The sequence below is a fragment of the Trachypithecus francoisi genome, unplaced genomic scaffold, assembly GCF_009764315.1.
Source record: "Trachypithecus francoisi isolate TF-2019V2 unplaced genomic scaffold, Tfra_2.0 Lachesis_group16, whole genome shotgun sequence".
NCBI classification, from domain to species: Eukaryota; Metazoa; Chordata; class Mammalia; order Primates; family Cercopithecidae; genus Trachypithecus; species Trachypithecus francoisi.
In genome coordinates this window covers 59,864,610-59,889,009 of record NW_022681461.1, presented here as the reverse complement: position 1 = coordinate 59,889,009, position 24,400 = coordinate 59,864,610, and the positions used below count along the sequence as shown (strand labels likewise).

At 37.5% G+C, this 24,400-nt stretch overlaps 1 long non-coding RNA gene and 1 pseudogene across 1 annotated transcript; one reads left to right on the top strand and one right to left on the bottom strand.

The window, feature by feature from the left end:
* Nucleotides 1-9,297: 9,297 nt before the first annotated feature.
* LOC117099364 lies at nt 9,298-23,091 on the bottom strand. The gene is made up of 3 exons (XR_004443782.1): nt 23,028-23,091; nt 13,609-13,610; nt 9,298-9,364 (listed from the first exon to the last, which is right to left on the bottom strand). It is a non-coding gene; the product is annotated as an uncharacterized LOC117099364 (long non-coding RNA).
* Nucleotides 11,147-13,017, top strand: LOC117099363 (annotated as a pseudogene).
* Nucleotides 23,092-24,400: the final 1,309 nt, after the last annotated feature.

Sequence of the window (24,400 nt, the reverse complement as noted above, 5' to 3'; positions counted from 1 at the left end):
GCTAAGATCATTGATGAAGGTGGCAAACAACAACAGATTTTCAACCTATACAAAATAGCTTTCTATTGGAAGAAGATGCTATTTAGGGCTTTCATAACTAGAGAGAAGTCAATGACCAGCTTCCAAGCTTTGAAAGACGGGCTGACTCTCTTGCTAGGGGCCAATGCAACTGATGGATTTAAGTTGTAGCCAATGCTCATTTGTCATTCCAAAAACTCTGAGGGCCCTTAATAATTATGCTAAATCTACTCTGTCTGTGTTCTTCAAATGAAACAACAAAGCCTGGATGACAGTACATCTGTTTACAGCGTGGTTTACTGAATATGTCAAGGTCACTGTTGAGATTTACTGTTCAGAGATTTAAAAAAAAAAAAAAAAAACCTTTCAAAACATTATTACTTATTTGACAATACACCTAGTCATCAAAGAGCTCTGATGGAGTTGAGATGAGAGCTCTGATGAGTTGAGATGGAGTTGAGATGACCATGCCTGCTAACAGAATGTTCATTATGTAGCCCATGGATCAAGGAGTAATTTTGAATTTTGAGTCTTATTAATTTAAGAAATATATTTTGTAAGGCTACAGCTGCCATTGATAGTGATTCTTCTGAAGAATTTGGGAAAAATAAATTGAAAACCTCTGGAAAGAATTAACAGTTCTAGGTGCCATTAAAAACATTTGTGATTTATAATGGAGATCAAAAATGCAACATAAATAGGAGTTTGAAAGAGGTTGATTCCAACCCCTATGGGTGACTTTGAGGAGTTGAAGACTTCAGTGGAAGAAGGAACCACAGATGTGATGTAAATAACAAGAGAATAAATTGAGAAATAGAATCTGTAGCTGTCACAGAATTGCTGCAATCCCATGATGAAATTGAACAAATGAGAAGTTGCTTCCTATAGATGAGCAAATAAAGTGGTTTCTTGGGATGGAACCTGCCCTTGGTGAAGATGCTGTAAACATCATTGAAAAAACAACAAAGGATTTAGAATATTTTATGAACTTAGTTGGTAAAGCAGTGGCAGGGTTTGAGAGAAGTGACTTTAATTTTGAAGGAATTTCTACTAGGTAAAATGCTAATAGGCAGCATTTCATTTTATAGAGAAATCATTTGTGAAAGAGTCAATCAGTGGAGTAAACTTCATTGTTGTTTTATTTAAATAAATTGTCACAGATATCCCAGCCTTCAGCAACCACCACCCTGATTAGTCAGTAGCCAACAACAGGAGGCAACTCCCTCCACCAGCAAAAAATTAGGACTCCCTGAAGGCTCAGATAATTATTAGAATTTTATATCAATAAAATATTTCTAAGTTAAAGTATAAAAAATGTTTTAAACATAATGTTATTGCACACTTAATAGGCCATAATATAGCATAAACATAAATTTTATATGCACTTAGAAAGCAAAAAATTTGTGTTGCTCTGTAGTGGTCTGAAATCAAACCTGCAATATCTCTGAGGTATGCTGGTATAGACAAAATTCCTTTCTATATAGTATTCTCTGGGAAGTCAAGTTCTCTTGTTCTTATGAGTACTTGGGGACATGAACATTTAATGTCATTTTTTATTGAGTTCACAAGTATACTTACGGTTATTATTGCTGAACATATTAAAATGTTATTTTGAGAAAACAATTCAGCAAATCGTACAGAAACATATAAAATAGATTACAACGGCCGATTAGCCTTTAATGAAGGCCAGCTAAAATTGAATAGGTTGTAATAACATTTCCTGATAGCTACAGTTTGAAGGGTTGGGAAAAAAGAGCAGCAATAAAAACAAAGCAAAACTACAGACTCAGAACTACAGTAACTGCCTTAGAAGTATTTCCCCTAGGAATAATAATTCTGGCTACTAGGCTAATTTCAACATCTCTTTTTCTCCTCTTTTCAAAAATAGTGTGATTAGGATCTTGCACTCTGTTTTTAAATATAATGTTGAATACCTCATTTCAAATTTTTCAATCTGAATATTTTCATGGCCGAAGTTACCTCTTCACAGTGCAGCAAGAGAGAGAATGAGTGCCCAATGAAGGAGGAAGCCCCTTGTAAAACCATCAGATTTGTGAAAACTCACTCACTATTATGAGAACAGCATTAGGGAAACCAGCCCTATTATTCAATTATCTCCACCTGGTCCTGCCCTTGACATGTGGGAATTATTACAACTCAGGGTGAGATTTGGGTGGGGACACAGAGCCAAACCACATCAAATAATGACAACCAAAATGCCAACAATACAAACTCAATTCTGTAAATGATGAAATCAGAATAATAGGTCATACAGGGTTTAACAACAGTAAAAAAAAAAAAAAAAAAAAAAAAATGACCAGGCACAGTGGCTCATGCCTGTAATCCCAGCACTTTGGGAGGCTGAGGGAGGAGTATCACTTGAGGCCAGAAGTTTGAGACCAGCCTGGATAGCATAGAGAGACCCCATCTCTACACAAATTTTTTTTAAAAAAATAACTGTGTGATGATGTGTGCCTCTAATCGCAGCTAGTCAGGAGGCTGAAGTGAGAGGATCACTTGAGCCCAGGAGGTCAAGACAAGCTTGGACAACAAAGTTAAACCCTGTCCCCTACCCCAGTAAAAAATTAGCTGGGCAGGGTGACACAAGCCTTTGATGCCAGCTACTCAGGAAGCTGAGGTGGGAGTCTCACTTGAGCCAGGTAGTATGAGGCTGTAGTGAGCTATGATCATGCTACTGCACACCGCAGCCTGGAGCCTGGACAACAAAGTGAGAGACTGTTTCAAAAAAAAGAAAAAAAAAAGAAAAAAAGGTCAAAAAGAATAAGTATAAGCATTAGACTTATCTGAGGTTTTAGTTTCAATAAGAGCTGGGAACATTTACTTAACCTCCCAGTCCTGAGTTTCTCAAATTAAAATGTGCTAATGATGCCTACGTTACTGTATTGTTGTAAGGATTTATTTATTGAAAAAAAGTATTAAGAATCTGTTACATATCTCGTATAGTTCTAGCTAATGGGCATATATTAAAAAAAATAGCCCTTAACGAGTTTACAGTCTAGGGCATCAAGAAGGACAACTGTGTACAAATCCATGGATGAACCTGCAATAGCGACTGTGATAGATACGCAGAATTCAACAGATAAAGAAGGGTTGATTACTTCAAAATGGGTTTCTGGAAAAGACATATCTTCCACCAGACAAAGATGAAAGGGGTTGCAAGGATTTAACCTGCTGAATTGCAGATTTACTTAATGAATGACAGTTAATGTTATTATTGCACAAACTTCACTTCAAGGTTTTGCAAAGTGATGAGGTTGTGATCATGTCCCGAATTGTATCATTGGGAGTAAGGCTACAGCATGGGGTTTGGTGGAATGTGGAACAAAGAGGACTTGAAGCCAAGATTTATGTGAGGACTGTCTAGGAAGAAAGAGGATTGCAAAAGTTTGCAACCTATTACAAAGCAAAAGTAATGGAAAAGAAGTACCAAAGTAATGACTCAGTAACTAAGAACACACACACACACACCTTGAAGTGGTATCAAGTGTAAAAGAACTGTATGTGTTGAAGGCCAGCAAACATGTAGGTATACAAAATTATTTCCAACATAAAGCTCCCGTGAATGAATGAGGAAGAAAAATTCGAGATATTTTTCAATAAATGGGAAGTATGATTGACTTACAATGGAATGTTAGTGGTTTTGAATGCTGAATTGCTTCCTCTGGGATTCCTGGCTTCTGGGTCATGGGAGATATGTTGCTAAGAATACAGAGAGTATGCAGGGACTTTATTCATTTATCCTTTCTATATGTGAGGCCAACACATTTAGATCGTTTCACCTGTAAAGAGAAGTAAACAGATTTGTTTTTTAAATAACCTAGAAAAAGCCTTTTGATGTAAATAAGTAATTATCTTTCTAAAGCCTGTAAGCAAAGTAAGAGAGGTCAAGTGAGAAAAACCTGTTGTAATTTAGATTCCCACCTTGGTTTTCAAAAGCAAAATGTGTAATTGGTGAACAGTGTAGGAAAGGACAAAAAGATCAAGCCAATTATTCACTTGTCCAAAGCCCAGACTTTATAGATAACTGTTTAAATTTTTCATGCTCAAAAAAATTTATTTTTGCCACTTCGAATCAGCAATCATGTAAAAATTATATTGAAATAATATTTTACTCTCATATTAAACAAGTAAAACAAATTCACTTTTTAGTAGTCTAAATTAAAGTCACATATATTATCTAGCAAATCTAAATAATTTAAACAGGTTCTAATAAAAGTATGGTTAAATAATTATAGATTAAATAAATAATATACATATATGTATATGTGTATCTATATGTAATTTTGTTTTTCAGAATAAGACTGTGCTCACAGGTATTGTGCTTTGAGATAAAACCAGCTCAATCACTTTGTATCATTGAACTGATGGTTTGCTCAGGTGAAACCAAAACATTTCAGCAAGAATTTTTAAGCAGATTTTTCCTCAATTATTTAAATGTTGTTTTTCTTGTTATGTGCTGATGGCATTTTTGTTATTTTGTAGAGATATAGGTAGGTTGCATAGTGACTGTTACCCTTCAGTTAATTTGCTCACCATTTTGTTCATTTGTTTGCTTCTATGTTGCTTCTGTGATGACTTATATACAAAATTTTTAAAAAGTGTTTTAGAATTCAAACTCTGTCTGCAGTTAGCATGATTTGAAAATTATTAGAGGGTTTTAATGAGCCTCCAGACACATCCAACATATCCCCCGCCCCCCACCCCCCAAACAAAACTTAGCTACAAATAGAGCACGTTTTCCTTCATTTGATAAGTCCATGCAGATCTCAGCTATATAACTCTTCTGTTGGGTTACTTTGGGGGAAAAAAAGCTGCTTTGTTATTTAAATTTATGGTGTCATTATTATTGTTATTTTAAAATGTCTACTTTTCTCTGTTAGAGCTAAATGAGAAAAAAAGAATCAATCTGTGAAATCTTTACTGAGTTAGAGAACAGATAAGTGGTTCAAATATATATGTGATGCTGCTTTGATGAAAGAATTTTTCCCTTAGTCCTAGTTGTAATAGAAAATAGTGACTTTTTTTGTAGTAGGAATCTCTTCTTTTTATAATCTTTTTTGAAGAATTTGGCCTCTATCATTAATTTCTGACTCTTAAATTATTTTCAGGCACTCAAATAAAATAGATTTCCAGCATCAACATATAGAATGCAGCATTTTAAAATGGAAGTATTTGGATATGCAATGTGAAAGGTGAGAATCCTGCTTAAAGGAGGAGTAAAAATAAAAATGAACAAAGCAGAAAGTCCATCAAATTCACTTTGTTTTGAATCATTTATATTTGAAATTACAGCTCCATTTTTTACACTTATGTTTTATAATCATCAGTTTAGGGTTGATGAAGATGGTCTGCCATCCTAAATCTCTATTTCTCTACCATAAAAAGCCTTTTCAATAATAGAATGCTTTTCAATAACAAAATGCAGGCCTTATTTTATGTGAGCATAATCTAATCATTTGCTTTAAGTTAATACTCTTTACTGTAAATGAGCATTTGTGATCAGAACGGTAAAAACACAAAAAGAGATACGGTTTCAATTGCTGCCTTCTTATTTTTATGCCAACTTCATCCCCACATTAATTTGGACAGATAGATGTCTCTTGTTTCTTAAGAAATACAATGCATCAGACTTAACATGTTTTACGAGAACTGTACTTCTTGCCCCACCAACTTTCACTATCCAATGTCCTCTTCTTCATATTTTACTTAAACACTTTCTTTGGATTTTTTACACCTTTTAAATTTTTTTGCCTAGAGAAGGCAGCATACTCTATTTTAGGCATAACCATAATCTTGTGTTCCTATTTACTGTAAATTGTAATTAGTTATGAAAAGTGTGTAGCCAGGGAAATAATTGTAAACTGTATACTCACAATGAGCCAAATCTCATTCAGCAGTGGTAGGTGAGAGAGCAGAAATGACTGTCTGGAAAGGCAGAAGGATGAATTCTATCTTCCAGAACTTCAAGGTTTCAGAGTAACTATAGTGTATCTATGGGGCTGACAGTGGCGGATAACTGTAAAACAATATTTCCTGGTCTCCCAAGTTACACATCACTCTTTTAACCCTGAATACAAATATTTTTATCTTGACATATTGCCCCTCAAAAAAACTGTGAATGTGGAGAGATTAACTTGAAATTTCCTCTGTTTCAAGCATTCTAGTCTTCGAGATAAAATCTTACAAAAAAATTTCACAATTATCTAGAGAATTCTGCTGCTTTTTCCCATTTACACTTTACCCTCTTTGAGAGCCACTCATTTTGATTTGTATTTCTTTCCCATGATAACTATCCTATGTGATGTTCATTTCCATTAGGTTCTTTTTACGTAACGAGAGATTTTATTTTAAGATTTTAATGCAAAGAGATAAGCATGACTGGTAAAAGAAAGTGAGAAGAAATATTGGGGCAATGTAGATGTCTTTCATACTCTGCCATATAAGTACTTATTTTGTATGTTTCTGGTATACGTCTAGTGAAAGTGCAAAATGCCATACTTGAACCAGCATGAGATGTACACTATCTATGGGAAAATAAGCCATTTACATCTTTATTGCTAATTAGTCCCGGCCCCACTGTCCTTTACCAGGAAAATGTCTTGCTGCTGCCAACATACCTTTAACAAGTAGAGGGCTCCCTCCTGTGGGCAAGTAGCTGAAACAGTATCCATGGCAACAGACAACTCCAAACTTGGCCATCAAACACTGGCTGAGAAATCCCGTGATATTAGAAAAAGAAGATGAGAAATGGAAAAGAACCTAGAAAAGTGAGAAGTGAACCTAAAAAAGAATGGTGATGGAGACTTTTTAAAAAAAGCAATGGAATAGTTGCTAGAATGAAGGAGGAAATGGACCAGGAATGGATATAGTAATTAGATAATGGAAAGGGAATGAAAGAGGAGGTGATTGGAGAAGTAACATATTAACACAGGCACATGCTGAACTCTATAACCATGAAACATTTAGTCATCTAAATGTATGATAGTAAAACTTTAGAAATGTGAAAAAAGTGATTGTTAGTGCAATGAACACGTTAAATATTGAAATAATTATTAGCATTTGTATAATGTTTTTCTGGTATTGACCACGCTATCATATTATTCTCACATATATTCAAAAGAACAAACATCCACATTTTACTGATGATGATAACGTTGAGGTACTAACACTAATAACAATTTCTAATCTAAAAATGTCATAACAAGTGATAACTATTATATTACTACATGGGTGAGGAACTATTCTAAAAAATTTGTGAATTATCTATTTAACAATGTATTAATATATAGCAAGCAAAAAAGCCATTAAAAAGGAGGGCGTTTGGTATATTTAACATTCAGCAAGGAGGTCTGTGACTAGGGGAAAAGACCGAATGTGTAGTAGGAAAATGAGGTTAGATAAATAACAAGGGCTAAAATAAGTAGGGCTTTAACAAGTTATTGTAAAGTCACAGCTTTACTCTGAGCAAGTGTAAAGTCTTTGAAGCACTGAATGAAGAGTAGTGACATGATACAATGTGTCTTTTTAAAAAGCATCTTTCCCCTGCATATATCAAATGGGTTGTAGATAACAAATATGAAAACAACGGGACCAAATAGAAGAATAATGAAAAAAGTACCAATGAATGTTGATGGTGGTTTGAATATGAGAGATTGTGGTGTGAATGGAGAGAGAGGGTCATTTTCTACTTGTATTTTGAAGGAATATACAACAGGATTTGCTCATGAATTAAATGTGGAATATGAGAAGAAGAGCATAAACAAGAATGACTTCAAAATTCTGAGTACAAGGTCCTTGAAAAATGGAGTCGTCATTTAATAAGATGGGGAAGACACTAGAAAAAGCAAGTTTAAGAAAATAAATGGTTTATATTTAACATATTAATGACTTTTTATTGGACATCTACTTAATATGGGATTTTCAGAAATCAAAGCTTGAAGCAAAAGTTTACATGTAAATGTGCTGTTAGAAAGTGCAATCATTGAGAAGCAAGTGTGAAGGAAAGGGGAAATAAGGTAGGAAAGGAACAAGAACAAATATTGGTGCTTAACTGGGTTATCTGATTCTTGGGTCAAGCTCCTATCAATAACTCAAACTCACAGGATTTCCAAGAGGTCATATAATACAAAGTACTGCAAAGGAGAGGTCCAGGAGGAAGAAGGGATATGAATTTCTCCATCAATTCTTTTTCTGCAATCACATATTCACCTCAAGACCAGTAACTACTCAATACCTCGAAATTTTGTATTTATGCACAATAAGAATATGGTATATGCTTCAGAAATAGTAGAGAAGCCGTGGGATGGGAAACAAGGCATAGCATTAAGGGCAAGTTGTAAAACATTGTCTGGCTGTTCTCATAGTGAGTTTGTTGCCTCAGCCATTGACTGGATCAAAATCAGACTAACTTGGTGTATTAGTCTATTCTCACACTGTTATAAAGAAAGGAGTCATAATTGACTCACACATTTGCAGGCTATGTAGCAATCATAGTGGATTTTGCTTCTGGGGAGGACTCAGACAGTTTCCAATTATGTTGGAAAGCAAAGGGGAGTTAGGAGCTTCACCTGACTGCTACAGGAAGAAGAGAGAGAAGGGGCAGGTGCTACACACTTTTAAGCAACCAGATATCATGAGAACTCACTATTGTGATGATAACACTAAGTGGGGGTGGTGTTAAATCATGAGAACCCACCCCCATGATCAAATCACCTCCCACTGAGCCCCAACTTCAGCACCGAGGTTACATTTCAACATGAGATTTGGGTGGGGACGCAGAGGCAAACCATCATTCCACACCTGGCACCTCTGAAATCTCAAGACCTTCTCACATTTCAGAATACAATCATGCCTTCCCAACAGTCCACCAAAGTCTTAACTCATTCTAGCATTAACTCAAAAGTCCACAGTCTGAAGTCTCATCTAAGACAAGGCTAGTCTGTTCCACTTATGAGCCTGTAAAATAAAAAACGAGTTAGTTACTTCCAAGATACCTTAGAGGTAAAGGCATTGAGTAATTACTCCCAATCCAAAAGGGAGAAATCTGCCAATTAAAGGAGCTACAGGTCCCATGCATGTCTGAAACCCAACAGGACAGTCATTAACTCTTAATGCTCCAAAATAATCTCCTTTGACCCCATGTCTCACCATGTCATACAAGTGCAAGGGGTGGGCTTCCAAAGCCTTGAGCAGTTTTACCCTTGTGGCTTTGCCAATTTTAGCCCCCACAGTTTTTTCAGGGGCTGGCATTGAGTGTTTGCTGCTTTTTCAGGTGCAGGGTGCAAGGTGTTGGTGGATCTACTATTCTGGGGTCTGGAGGATGGTGCTCCACTTCTCACAGTTCCACTAGGAAATGCCCCAGTGGGGACTCTGGATAGGAGATCTAACTCCAGATATCCCCTCTGCACTGCCCTAGTGGAGATTTTCCACGAGGGCTTTGCCCTGCAGCAGGCTTCTGCCTGGACATCAGGCATTTCCATATATCCTCTGAAATCTAGGTGGAGTCTTTCAAACCTCAACTCTTGCATTCTGTGCACTCACAGGCTTAACACAACATGGAGGCCACCAAGACTTATAGCTTGTGCCTCTGAAGCAGTGGCCTGAGCTGTACTTTGTCCCCTTTTACCTATGGCTGGAGGTTGAGTGGTTGGGAAGCAGAGAGCATCCCAAGGCTGCACAGGGCAGTGGGGTCATGAGTCTGGCCCACAAAATCATTCTGTCTTTCTAGGCTTCATGGCCTGTGATTGGAGGGGCTGCCACAAAGGTCTCTGAAATGCCTTTGAGGTCTTTCCCTATTGTCTTTGCTATTAGGACTTGACTCCTGTTTACTTATGCAAATTTCTGCAACCTGTTTGAATTCCACCACTGAAAATGGGCTTTTCTTTTCTATGAAATGGACAGGCTGCAAACCTTTACCCTCTGCTTCTCTTTTAAATATAAGTTCTAGTTTCAGATCATTTCTTTACTCATGCGTGTGAGCATAGATTGTTAGAAGCAGCCAGTTCACATCTTGAGTGCTTGGCTACTCAGAAATTTCTCTCACCAGATACTCTAAATCATCACTCTCAAGTTCGAATTCTCTTATCCCTAGAGTAGGGGCAAAATGCAGTCAGGCTCCTTGCTAAAGCATAGCAGAAGTGACCTTTACTCCAGTTCCCAATAAATTCCTTATTTCCATTTGAGACCTCCTCAGTCTGGACTTCACTGTCCGTAACACTATCAGCATGTTGGTCACAACCATTCAACAAGTCTCTAGGAAGTTCCAATCTTTCCCTCATATCTTCTTCTGAGACCTCCAATCGGGTCTCATAAGAACTCAGTATTGTGATGACAGCACCAAGGGAGAATGGTGTTAAACCATAAGAAACTGTTCTTCTGATCCAATGATCTCCCACCAGGCCCCACATACAGCATTGGAAATTACATTTCAACATGAGATTTGGGTGGTGACAGAGTTCCAAACCACATTATCTGATAACTAATGTGAAAGTGTAGAGACAATTGACCAAGGGCTCTGGATAAAGTTAAGGCTGGCATCACATGAGATGTCTCCATGTGAGACATTAGAGGTATCAGTGCAATATTCAAATGGAGATAACAAACATGCAATTAAAAGTATGAACCTGGGAAAATAGGACACCATAGATATATTCAAAAAAGATTCCACGAATGAAAATTTTGATGTATTTCACTACACCATATCAGTCATTTATGGTTAATAGAGTAAGAAAAAGAAAAAGAGAGAAAAATATTTGTAACAGATAATGTAAAGTTTTAATTTCCTTAATTTATAAAGAAGTCATATGAGTTCATTGAAAATGGCAAATACCTTCAATAGAAGAAAAAAAATTAAAAATAGAAAAGGACAATTTACGTTTAAAAAAATCCAGTGGGCCATGCCCACTTGGCCCCGCCCCCCCCACCCTCCGCTCTGACCAGTCTACTTCAGTGCGTGGGGTCTCTCGCGCCAGTGCGAGCCTGAGCTGGCACAGACTCCAGGAGGCTCGCAGAAGGGGAGGGCCCAGTGGTGCCAGAGCTGAGCATCGCCAGGGCGGGAGGCAGGGTGCAGCCTCTTCGTCTGCAGCACCAACTGTCGTGTGGTGAGACCTCTGATGAAAGAAAAGATGTTGTCCGGGTTAAGAGTAGTTTCCACCACTTGTATTTTGGCATGTGGACATTTGCACATAAAAGAAAAAGGCAAGCCACTTATACTGAATCCAAGAGCAAACAAGGGAATGGCATTTACTTTACAAGAACGACAAATGCTTGGTCTTCAAGGGTTTCTACCTCCCAAACTACAGACACAAGATTTTCAAGCCTTAGGATTCCACAGAAACTTGAAAAAAATTACTAGCCCTTTGGAAAAATGTAACTACATAATGGAAATACAAGAAAGAAATGAGAAATTGTTTTATAGAATACTTCAAGATGACACTGAGAGTTTAATGCCAATTGTATATACACCGACAGTTGGTCTTGTCTGCTCCCAGTACGGACACTTCTTTAGAAGACCTAAGGGATTATTTATGTCGATCTCAGACAGAGGTCATATTAGATCAATTGTGGATTAAGTGGCCAAAAATCATGTTAAGGTTGTTTTAGTCACTGATGGAGAGAGAATTTTGGGTCTTGGAGATCTGGGTGTCTATGAAATGGGAATTCCAGTAGGAAAAATGTGTTTGTATACAGTTTGTGCCTGAATATGGCCTGATAGATGCCTGCCGGTGTGTATTGATGTGGGAACTGATAATATCACACTCTTAAAAGACACATTTTACATGGGCTTGTACCAGAAACGAGATCGCACACAACAGTATGATGACCTGATTGATGAGTTTATGAAAGCTATTACTGACAAATATGGCCAGAACACACTCATTCAATTTGAAGATTTTGGAAATCATAATGCATTCAGGTTCTTGAAAAAACATCAATAAAAATACTGCACTTTCAATGATGATATTCAAGGGACAGCTGCAGTAGCTCTAGCAGATCTTCTTGCAACACAAAAAGTTATTAATAAACCAGTCTCTGAACACAAAATCTTATTCATTGGAACAGGAGAGACCACTCCTGGAATTGCAAATCTTATAGTATGTCTATGGTAGAAAATGGCCTGTCAGAAGAAGAGGCACAAAAGAAAATCTGGATGTTTGACAAGTATGGTTTATTAGTTAAGGGGCGGAAAGCAAAAATAGATAGTTATCAGGAACCATTTACTTACCCAGTCCCAGAGAGCATACCTGATTCTTTTGAAGATGTGGTGAATACAATGAGGACTTCAACTACAATTGGAGTTGCAAGTGCTGGCCGTCTTTTCACTCCTGATGTAATCAGAGCCATGGCCTCTATCAAGGAAAGGCCTGTAATATTTGCATTAAGTAATCCTACAGCACAGGCAGCGTGCCCGGCCGAAGAAGTATATACACTTACAGAGGGCAAGTGTTTGTTTGCCAGTGGCAGTCCATTTGGGCCAGTGAAACTCACAGATGGGAGAATCTTTACACCAGATCAAGGAAACAATGTATATATTTTTCCAGGTGCGTCTTTAGCTGTTATTCTCTGTAACACCCAGCATATTAGTGACAATGTTTTCCTAGAAGCTGCAAAGGCATTGACAAGCCAAATGACGGATGAAAAGTTAGCCCCAGGGAGACTTTACTCAGCACTTGCTAATATTCAGAAAGTTTCTATTAACATTGCTATTAAAGTTACAGAATACCTATATGCTAACAAAATGGCTTTCCAATACGCAGAACATGAAGACAAGGCCAAGTATGTTAAAGAAAAAGTATGACGGAGTGAATATGATTCCCTGCTGCCAGATGTGTATAAATGGCCGGAATCTGCATCAAGCCCTCCTGTGATAACAGAATAGAAGCACTCCCCTGATAAATACTTCCTGTACTCCGGGGAACCCCTGTTTTTCAGACAAGAAGAGATAATGTCCTCAGTTTTATGGTGTTTTCTGTATTTTGCTCTCCTGACCACTTTGGTTAACATATTTTTTCCACATGTCTCCACATCTGTTGGGGTAGACCTGTTGATGGATTGCATTGTGGACCAGTACCCTACAATCAGTTAATTGTGATGCTTTAATTCTAACATAAATACCATACCACATCCAGGAGACAGAAAAAGTTTGTTTGTCAATGTCTTCACTTGTACTCTAATTCAGACTTGCCGAAGTACTTGCTGTTTACTATTATGGATACTAATCTTCTCTCACCTAGTTCTTTTAGAGCTACTAAAAGAGAAATTTACTTTTATGTATAGAAGCACAGAATTTGGGAAAGAAACTAAATTTTCACCAAATTACAAGGAAAAATGGTCAGTACCTAAAAATGTTCTTCTATGTCTGCTTCATCTTACCTTCATACTCTGAAATTCTCTTATAGCAGACAGAGCTAGGGAAATATTAAAAATTTACCTTATTTATTTTCTGGAACTAAATCAAGGCTTAAATATAACATGAGAGTAATGGGAACTGTTGCTGCTTTTAAATAAATAAAAGTCATTGTTTTCAACAGTGTATAAAAATCCTAGTGAAGACTGGGAGCAGTGGCTCACGCCTGTAATCCCAGCACTTTGGGAGGCTGAGGCGGGTGGATCACAAGGTCAGGAGTTCGAGACCAGCCTGGCCAATTTGGTGAAACCCCGTCTCTACTAAAAATACAAAAATTAAGTGGGCATGGTGGCGTGTGCCTGTAGTCCCAGCTACTCAGGAAGCTGAGGCAGGAGAATCACTGAGGCAGGGTTCAAACCCACGAGGCAGAGGTTGCAGTGAACCGAGATTGCACCACTGACTCTAGCCTGGGCAACAAAGAGCCCATTTAAAAACAAAACAAAACAAACAAAAAACATTGTGTAACCTTTTTAAAATAAATATCTTAAATTAAAAAAAAAGATCCTTTTTATGCCCTCCTGGTACACAGGTGGTGTTATCAATCTTGATATCTGAGTCACATTTGAGTGTGTAGGCATCTATTCTGTCTCTGGGGAGCTATCACAATAGATGTTTAAGCCTTCTATTTTGTGGTGATCTTCCTACTTGTTCCATCTAGTATTGAAAATGAGTATTGAAGTCTCTAACAATTTTTTTTCAATTGTTTCTTCCTCCTTCAATTCTGTCAGGTTTTGCTGACAGAATTTGAGGGCTTTATTAAATGCATTTGTAGTTATTAGATCTTAAAGGTAGATTTACCTCTTTATCATTACAAAATTTTCTCATTGTTTACAAACACTTTTAACTCTATTTTGTCTTAGTGCAGCATTGCAGCTCATTTTTGTTTACTGATTGCATATTCTAACTTTTTCATCCTTTTACTTTCAACCTCTTTGTTTTTTGAATCTAAAACATGTCTCTCATAGGGATCATAGAGTTGAATCACAACTTGTTTATTCCGTGGATATCTGCCTTTTGATTGGATATGGTGGGGTTTACATCTACTTTGTTATATGTTATTACATGTATCACGTGTTTTTACCTCTTTTCCTCTATTACTATCTTCTTTTATGTTAAATAGTTATGTTCTAGCATACCATTTTAATTGCTTTGTTTGTTTGCTAAAAGTTTGAGGATTTTCTTTTTGTGGTTGCTATGGGGATGAGAATTAGTATCTTAATTTTAAAAGAGCTAGTTCAGAATATCAGTAAATTTTTATAGTATGCGAAAACATGCTCCAATGTTTCTATTTTCTCCTTTTTTTACTATTAACACTGTACAAATTGCATGTTTATACATTATAATCTTTTAACTCTGTTTTATAATGATTGTTTTGTGCAGCTGTCGTATAAAACAGAGTAAGGCAAGGAATACAAACAAACCACATTTACACTGGCTTTTATATTTATCTTCGTAGTTTTCTTTTCCTTTTTTCTTTTTTTTTTTTTTTGAAACAGGGTCTTGCTCTGTTGCCCAGGCTGGAGTGCAATGGTATAATCTTGGCTCACTGCAACCTCCGCATCCTGGGCTCAAACAATCTTCTGGTCTCAGCTCCCCCAGGTAGCTGGGACTACAGGCATGTGCCACCATGCCTGGCTATTTTTTTTTTTTTTTGTATTTTTTGTATAAATGAGGCTTTTCTATGATGCCCAGGCTGGTCTCCTCAAACACCTGGGCTCAAGCAAACCTCCTTCCTAAGCCTTCAAAGTGCTGTGACTACAGGTATGAGCCACTGCATCCAGCCCTCTTTGTAGTTATTTTTTGTTGCACTTTACTTCTTGATGTGAATTTGAGTTTCATAAAGTGTTTTATTCATTTCAGCCTAAAGAACTTACTTTAATATATCATGTAGGGCAAGTCTACAAGCAAGAAATTCTCTTTCTCTCTCTGTTTAATTGGGCATGTCTTAACTTCTTTTTTATTTTTACATGAGATTTTAGCTGGATATAGAATTCTCAGCTTACAGTCTGAGACATTTTGAACATGTCATTCCACTGCCTTCTGATATCCAGGGTTTCTGATGAGAAGTCAGTTATTACTTTTACCAAGGATCTCTGCAATATGTTAAGTTAATCCTTCTTACTGCTTTCAAGGATTTGTATTTTTCATTTATTGTCATCGATTAACTTGTTAGACTTATTCTACCTGGAATTTCAGGTAAATGTATTCTATCTGAGCTTCTTGAATTTGAAGATTAGTATCTTTTATACAACTTCGGAGTGTTTTGGAAAGTACTTCTCTAAAAAATTTTCTAGTCTTTTCTCTGGTATTGCATTATGTGGATGTTGATACAATTTGTATGGGCTCATATGTCTCTGAGGATCTGTTCATATTTTTTTCTGCTTCTCAGACTGAATAGTCTCTATTGACCTATCTTCAGTTTTGTTCATTAATTCATCTGCCAGCTCAAATCTGTTGTTGAAATTTTGATAAATTTCCATTTCAGTTATACTTTTAATTACTAGAATTTCTATTTGATACTTTCTTATAATTTTATCTTTTGGGAACAGGTCCCCCCAAATCTGGCCATAAACTGGCCCCAAAACTGGCCATAAACAAAATCTCTGCAGCACTGTGACATGTTCACAATGAACATAACGCTCATGCTGGAAGGTTGTAGGTTTACCAGAATGAGGGCAGGGAACACCTGGCCCACCCAGGGCAGAAAACCGCTTAAAGGCGTTCTTAAACCACAAACAATAGCATGAGCGATCTGTGCCTTAAGGACATACTCCTGCTGCAGATAACTAGCCAGACCCATCCCTGTATTTTGGCCCATCCCTTCGTTTCCCATAAGGGATACTTTTAGTTAATCTAATATCTATAGAAACAATGCTAATGACTGGCTTGCTGTTAATAAATATGTGGGTAAATCTCTGTTCAGGGCTCTCAGTTCTGAAGGCTGTGAGAACCCTGATTTTCCACTTCACACCTCTGTATTTCTGTGTTTGTGTCTTTAATTCCTCTAGCACTGCTGGGTTAGGGTCTCCCCAGCCAAGCTAGTCTTGGCATTTATCTCATTACTAATATTCTCTATTTCATGAGGCAGCATTCTGATGGTTTTATTATTAGATATAATTTATTTAGTTCTATTAATATATTTTGATAGATCATTTAAAATCTCCATGAAGCCTAAAATCTAAGCCTTCTCAGGGTCATTTAAAATAGCTACTTTCCGCTACCCTGTGTTTCAGGCATATTTTCCTATGTCTTTGCACATCTCTTATTTATTTCTAAAAGCTGAACAGTTTTGATAACATATTATAGTTAATCTGATACATCTACCTAATCAAAGTATATTCTTGTTCTTTTAAAATTTGTTATTCTTTTGTGTTTAATATTATTTAAAATTTATAAGTGAAGTTGAATTTCATCAAATGCTCTCCCTGAATCTCTATTGAGAAAAGATATAGTTTTTCTCCTTCATTCTATTGATGTGATGGATGACATGACATTTATTGATTTGCATATGTTGAACCATCCTTGCATTCCTGGGATAAAACTCACTTGATCATGGTATATTATATTTTTGATGTGTTGTTGAATTTGGTTTGATAATATTTTGCTGAGAATTTTTGCATCTCATCTATGTTCTTTGAAGATATTGGTCTGGGGTGTGTGTGTGCATATGTGTGTGTGTGTGTGAGTGTGTCTGGTTTTGGTATCAGAATTATGCTAGTCTTATAAAAAGAGTTAGGAAAAATTTACTCTGCTTTACTTTTTCATAATAGTTTGAGAAGAGTTGGCATAATTATTTTAAGATACAGTAAAATTCAGCAGTAAACCCATATAATGTGGGACTTTTCTTTGTTGGGAGGCTTATTACTGATTCCATCTTGTTAATTGTTATTGACTTGTTTAGGATTTCTGTTTCTTCTTAGTTCAACATTGGTAGGTTGTATTTGTACAGGAATTTATCCATTTCCTGTAGATTTTCTTGTTTGTTAGTGTATGGTTGTTCATAGTAGTCTCTATTAATACCTTGTATTTTGGTGCTAATTATTGTGATGTCTCCTTTTTGTTTCTAATTTTATTTATTTGTGTCTTTTTATGTCTATCTAATAGTTTATTGATCTTGTTTATCATTCCAAATAACTAATTTTTTTGTTCATCTTTTGCATTTTTTATTTAACTTTTTGTTTTGATTTCTGCTCTAATCTTTATTGTTTCTTTTACTAATTTTGATTTTTTTCTCACTTTTTAAAAGAGATATTATCAGGTAATTTATTTGAAATCTTACTAGTTTTTTGATGTAGTCATTTATCACTCTAAACTTTCCTCTTAGTATTGTTTTTTTTCTGAGTCCCAAAGGTTTTGACACATTGCATTTCTAGTTTCATTTGTCTCAATAAAATTTAAATAAATTTTATTTTTAATTATTTCCCTCGCCTATTTATCATTCAGTAGCATGTTGTTTAATTTCTATGTATTTGTATAGTTTCAAATATTTCTTATTTCTCATTTTTTGGTATATGGTTTTATTCCATTGTCATCTGAGAAGACACTAGATGTGATTTTTTAAAATGTTATGGAGACTTGTTTTATGTCCTAACATATGTCTTAACCTTAAGAATGCTCCACGCACTGATAAATATATGTGTTATTTTGAAGCTGAGTGAAAAGTTCTGTAAATATCTTAAGTCTATTTTCTCAATGGTACATTTAAAATCAATGTTTCTTTGTTGATTTCCTGCCTAGATAATGTGTTCAATGCTGAGAGTAGGGTGTTAAGGGCCCCAGCTATTATTATATTGAGGACTACTTCTCCCTTCAGTTTTAATAATATTTGCATTACATGTCTGGGTGGTCCAATGTTGGGTGCATATATACTTGCCAAATATAATAACTGCTAAATTGATTCTTTTATTATTATATAATTTTCTTCTGTGTCTCTTTTTACAGCTTTTAACTTCAAATCTACCTTGATATAACTATGGCTGCTCCTGCTCACTTTCCATTTTCATGGAGCATGTTTTTCCATCACTTCTCGTTCAGTATATATGAGTCTTCTGAGGTGAGATAATTTGTTATAGGCAGCATAGGTTGGGTCCTGTTTTGTTTTGTTTTAATCTGTTCAGCTAGTCTATATATTTTAACTGGGGAATTTAATACATTTGCATTTATATTCCAGGTTATTATGGATAGGTGAAGACTTACTTTTGCCAATTTATTGTTTTCTGGTTGTTTTTTATATACCTTGATTCTATATCTTGTACTGTTTATTTTTGCAGTTGGGTGATTTTCTGTAATCATATGTTTTATTCATTTTTCTTTCTTCTTTGTGTATCAGCTCCACCAACTTGTTTTTATAGTTTCACATACTTTAATAATGATAGTTGTTATCTTTATACTTCCAAACATGACTTCCTTTAGCATTTCTTGTAAGGCTGGTGTAATAGTGATGAATTTCTTTCATTTTTACTTGTGTATGAAATATGTTGTTTCTATTTCATTTCAGAAAGATAGTTTTGCTGGGTGTAACATTCTTGACTGACAGGTTGTCATTTTTTTCTTTCAGTACTTTGAATTTATCATCCCATTGTTTCCTGGCCTGTAAGATCTCTGCTGAGAAATCCACTGTTATCCTAAAAGAGATTCCTATATGTCTGACTTGATGTTTTTTTCATGTTGCTTCTAAATGTTTTGTTTGCCTTTCACTTTTGACAATTTGAGTATATGATGTCTCAGAAATGACCTGCTTGGCTTGAATCTATTTGAGATTTTTTGAGTTTCCTGGATGTCTATCTTCCTTAATGTTCATTTTTCTCTCAGGACTTGGGAAGTTTTTTCCTTTTATTTCATTAAATATGTTTTCCTCACCTTTTCACCTCTCTTCTGAAATTCCCATAATATGCATATTTATTTGATTAATGGTATCACATAAATCCTTGATATGATTTGGTTCTGTATCTCCACCCAAATCTCATCTTGAATTGTAATCTCCACATGTCAAGGGAGGAACCTGATGGGAGGTGACTGGATCATGGGGCAGTTTCTCCATTCTGTTCTCATGATAGTGAGGGAGTTCTCACAAGATCTAGTTGTTTGATAAATGCCTGGTGCTTCCTCCTTCTCTCTCTGTCTCTCCTGTCACCATGTAAGATATGCGTTGCTTCCCCTTTACCTTCCACCATGATTGTAAGTTTCCTGATGCTACCACAGCCATGTGTTACTGTGAGGCAATTAAACTACTTTTGTAAATTACCCAGACTCGAGGATTCTTTACGAAAGTATAAAAACTGACTAATACAATCCTGTAGCCTTTCTTTATTTTTTTCATTATTTTTTCTATTTTGTCTGCCTGTGTTATTGGAAAAGACTATTTTCATGTTCAGAAATTCTTTCTTCTGCTTGCTCTAGTCTGTAGTTGGAGTTCTCAATTGTATTTTTTATTTCATTCATTGAATTCTTTAACTTTAGGATTTCTATTTGGTTCTTTTTTATATCCACCTCTGTCAAATGTCTCACTCAAATTATGAACTGCATTTTTAATTTCATTGAGTTGTCTACCTGCCTTTGCTTACATGTCCTTAAGATTATAATTTTGAATTATTTTCTGATATTTCATATGTTTTCTTATGACTGGGTTTGGTTACTGGAGAATTATTGTTTACCTTAGAGGTGACACATTTCCTTGCTTTTTCATGATTGATGTGTTCCTGCACTGACTTCTATGCATCAGGTGGAAAGTTGCTCAATGCTTCCAATTTTATGGAGTAGGTATCATATAGAAAGATGTATTTGTATGAATGGGTCTTGGGGTGTTGCTTTTGTGGGGTTTGTTGGTCTTGGTTCTGGGTAGAGGCAATAGTGTAGTCTCCAAGTAGTTTCTTCAGCTATAGTCTACATTAGTGGCATAGGCAAGTTTCTCAGTGACCTAGGCTAAGAGAACCTGTGGCAATGGTGGTGTGGCTTTTCCAGGAGTTGGCTTACTGAGCTGTTTCTCAGGTCAGGGGTGTAGGAGGATCATCTGACTTAGGATCTGACTCAATGGGGTTGGGGCAATGGAGCTGCTATTCTGACTGGAAGCACAGGCACACAGTTGCTTGAATGACCTAGGGATGTACCTGCCAGGATTTCTTGGCTTGCCTAAGTGTGTGTCAGCTAGTAATAACTCATAAGGCTGTTTCTCAGGCTTAAGACGTAGCTGCATATTTACTCAGCTGATCCCAGGGCATTTCTGTAAGGAGTAGCCCATGGGGCTGTTTTTCAGGCTTGAGATATTGGTGCAAGGTTGCTCAGCTGGCCCTGAGGCTGTGTGTACTTGGGGGCAGGCATAGGGTAGTGTGATGACCCATTAGGCCATTTCTTAGTTCTTTGACTTTGGAGCATGGCTGCTTGACTGACCTGGTAACACATACACTTGGGGCAGGCACAGGGCTGTTTTTTATGCTCCCAATACAGCTTCATGGCTGCTTGGCTGATCTGGAAGCATTCTATGGGTCTGGCCCACAGGACTGTTTTGTTGGCCCAGGACATGGGCACAGGGCTGCTTGGTTGGCCTGGGGTCATGCCTGCTAGATGTGGTCCACAGTGCTGTTTCTCAGATCTTTGAGGTAAGTGCAAGGTTGCTTGGCTGATTCAAGGGCGCACCTGCTGGGGGCAGCCTGTAGGGCTGTTTTAAAGGCCCAGTATGCAGATTCATAGCTTCTTGGCTGGCCTGGAACATGCCTTCCAGGAATGTCCTATGAGATTGTTTCTCAGATCCTTATTAGGGGTATAGGGATATCAGAGAGGCCAAGGGCATGTCTGCGGGGCACAGTGGTGCTTGAGGCTGTTTCTAACATCCTAAGCATGGGTGCATAGCCACTCTGCTGGTGGAGGGGCATATTTGCTACTCAGAAGCTCCGGGGCCTCTTGGGATAGAGTGTGAAGCAATTTATTTGGCTCAAGGGCAGGTTCACCCTGGGCAAGAAAGGGAGACTGCTTCTGTGGCTGGGAAGTGTAGTCAATTATGATTGTTATCCCGGCTGTACAGGACCAGAGTCACAACTAATCTTGGGCTCAAGCTCCATATAACTGGGGTTATAGAGTTCAGCCACCTATATGGGCTTGGGGTAATGCAGATGGATCCCCTGTGCTGTAGAAGTGCAGTAGCTACTGGCCTTTAGGGCAGGGCACACTCCAGAGGTGGCTTTGATGTAAAGATAGTGCTGTGCTACTTCAGCTTGGCTCATAGTGGGAAGGTTGGGGTCAGGAGTATACACTTTATGCTCCTATTCTGGGGCAATCTAGTTGTGTGAATTCCCCCAGCTCTTCATATTTGGTTCAGGGTTTTTGCAGAATGTAGAACTGTCCTGTTGTAAGAGCTCTAAGTGTTTTCCTTGGCAATAGGCACTGGTGGGGATCTTCTGCTTATCTTTTCCCCACAAGAAGTTGTTCCTCCTGACTACAGGCAAACACAATTTAAGTAAGGTAGATGAGGATGCAGAGGCCAGGTGCCTCCATGATTCCCTTCTGAAATTCCAGTCACCAAGGATGAATCTCCACTCCTATGCTGCACTCCAGGGCTCTCCATTTGACATGCCAGAGAAATCTGTTTATTTGTTGCCTTCTTCCTTTCCTGTGGGAGTGGGGAACATGCCAGAAGTACTTAGACAGCCATTTTGCTGATACCACTTTTTGTTGTTCTTATTTTTCTTATTCTTGGTGATTTGTTTGTAAACTTTCCTGGGCTAATTATCTAGATCATTCATTCTCATCCCTTGTGTCCATTGAGTTACATGCTAGCTTTTCATTTTTTAATTTTTTGGGGATTATTTTTAAGCCCCAGCTCTGTAGGGTATCACACCTCAGTATGAATTGCTGGCCAGCCAGTGATTGGTCAGAATATTTTCTTAAAATTATGCCTATTTGTTCCTCACTTTTTGTCCAAGGAATCAGTGTGAGAAGCCAGGTGCTCAAACTTCAGGAAGGTCACAAGACAGCCTTAGCTTTAACTTTGCACAGGGCGTTAAGGTCAACAAGTGGTGACTAAATGAGGCCTTCTTTTTCAAGTTTTTTTCTGGAAATGTGAACTTCTTATTAGATCCCCAGGGTTCTAATAAGGTCAGAGGTTTTCACAGTCCCTTATGGTTGTCTAATTCTCCAGACTCTTATCTACCTCAATTGAAATCATAATCTTAGGTGGCTTCGATATAGCCAGCATATTGTTAATGTTTTATTAATGCTCTGGGGAAGGGCCCTTTCTTTTAATCTGACCCAGAGTCAAAGCAAATACCCATACATTTTCATGGACCTGCAGCTTTCGACAAAATAATAATGACGTTCTGAGAAGTGTGCTTTCAACACAGCTCCAAACTTACTCTTTCTGCTGTTTACTTCAAGGCTGTTGGCTTTTGGCTACCATACCACTGAGCAGGAGAGAAAGAGAAGATATAAGAATACCCCCAAGTCAGAGCATTTCAGACTCCACTGTCTTACTGAGGGTTTATAATTTCTTTTGGATAGATGATTTTTGGTATGTCATGTAGTTTTGAATTTCTCTCTAGAAAATGGGGTTTTCTTTTCTATCCCTCCATTCTGGGATCTGGAGGACAGTGACCCTCTTCTCACAGCTCCACTAGGCAGTGCCCCAGTGAGGACCCTGTGTGGGGGTTTCAACCTCATTTTCCCTTTGCACAGCCCTAGCGGAGGCTCTTCATGAGGGTTCCACCCATGCAGCATACTTCTGCATGGATGGCCAAGTTTTTTCATACTTGTTATGAAATCTAGGTTGAAGTTCCTAAACTTCAATTATTGACTTCTGTGCACCCACAGCTCTACACCACATGGAAGCCACAGAGTCTTAGGGCTTGCACCCTCTGAAACAATGGTCTGAGCTGTACCTTGGCTCCTTTTAGCCATGGCCAGAGCTGGAGCATCTGGGATGCACGGCACACAACAGCAGGGAGGGCCCTGGAACAGGCTGTAGAAACCATTTTTTCCTTCTAGGCCTCCTGGCCTGTGATGGGAGGAGCTGCCGCCAACATCTCTGACATGTTCTGAAGACATTTTCACCATTGTCTTGGTGATTATCATTCTACTCTTCGTTACTTATGCAAATTTATGCACCTGGCTTGAATTTCTCTCTAGAAAATGGGGTTTTCTTTACTATCACATTGTCAGGTTGCAAATTTTCCAAATTTGTATGCTCTGCTTCCCTTTTAAACATAACTTCCAATTTCAGATCATCTCTCTCAAGTTAAAAGTTTCACCAGTCTCTAAGGGAAGGGACAAAATACCACCAGTGTCTTTGCTAAGCATAGCAAGAGTGATCTTTGCTCCAGTTCCCAAGAAGTTTTTCATCTCTATTTGAGACCACCTCAGTCTGCCCTTTATTGTCCATATTACTATCAGCATGTTTTTCAAAACCATTCCACAAGTCTCTATAAGTTCCAAACTTTCTCACACCTTCCTGTCTTCTTCTGAGCCCTCCAAACTATTCCAACTTCTGCCAGTTCCAAAGTCACTTCCACATTTTCAGGTTATCTTTATAGTAGTACCCCACTCTGTGTGGTATTCATTTACTGTATTAGTCAATTTTCACACTGCTATGAAGAACTTTACTGAGACTGGGTAATTTATAAAGAGAAGAATTTAATTGACTCACAGTTCTGCATGGCTGGCAAGGCCTCAGCCAACTTACAATCATGGCAGAAGTGGAAGCAGCCACCATCTTCACAAGGTGGCAGGAGAGAGGAGAAAACAAAGAGGGAGGAACCTCTTAATAAAACCATCAGGTCTCCTGAGAACTCATTCACTATTGTGGGAAATGCATGGGGGAAACCGCCCCCATAATCAAATCATATTCCTCTCTTGACACGTGAGGATTATAGGTCCCTCCCTCAACACTTGGGGATTACAAATCAAGATGAGATTTGGGTGGGGATACAGAGCCATAACATATCAGTGGGTTTGGTGAAAATTAATTGACTC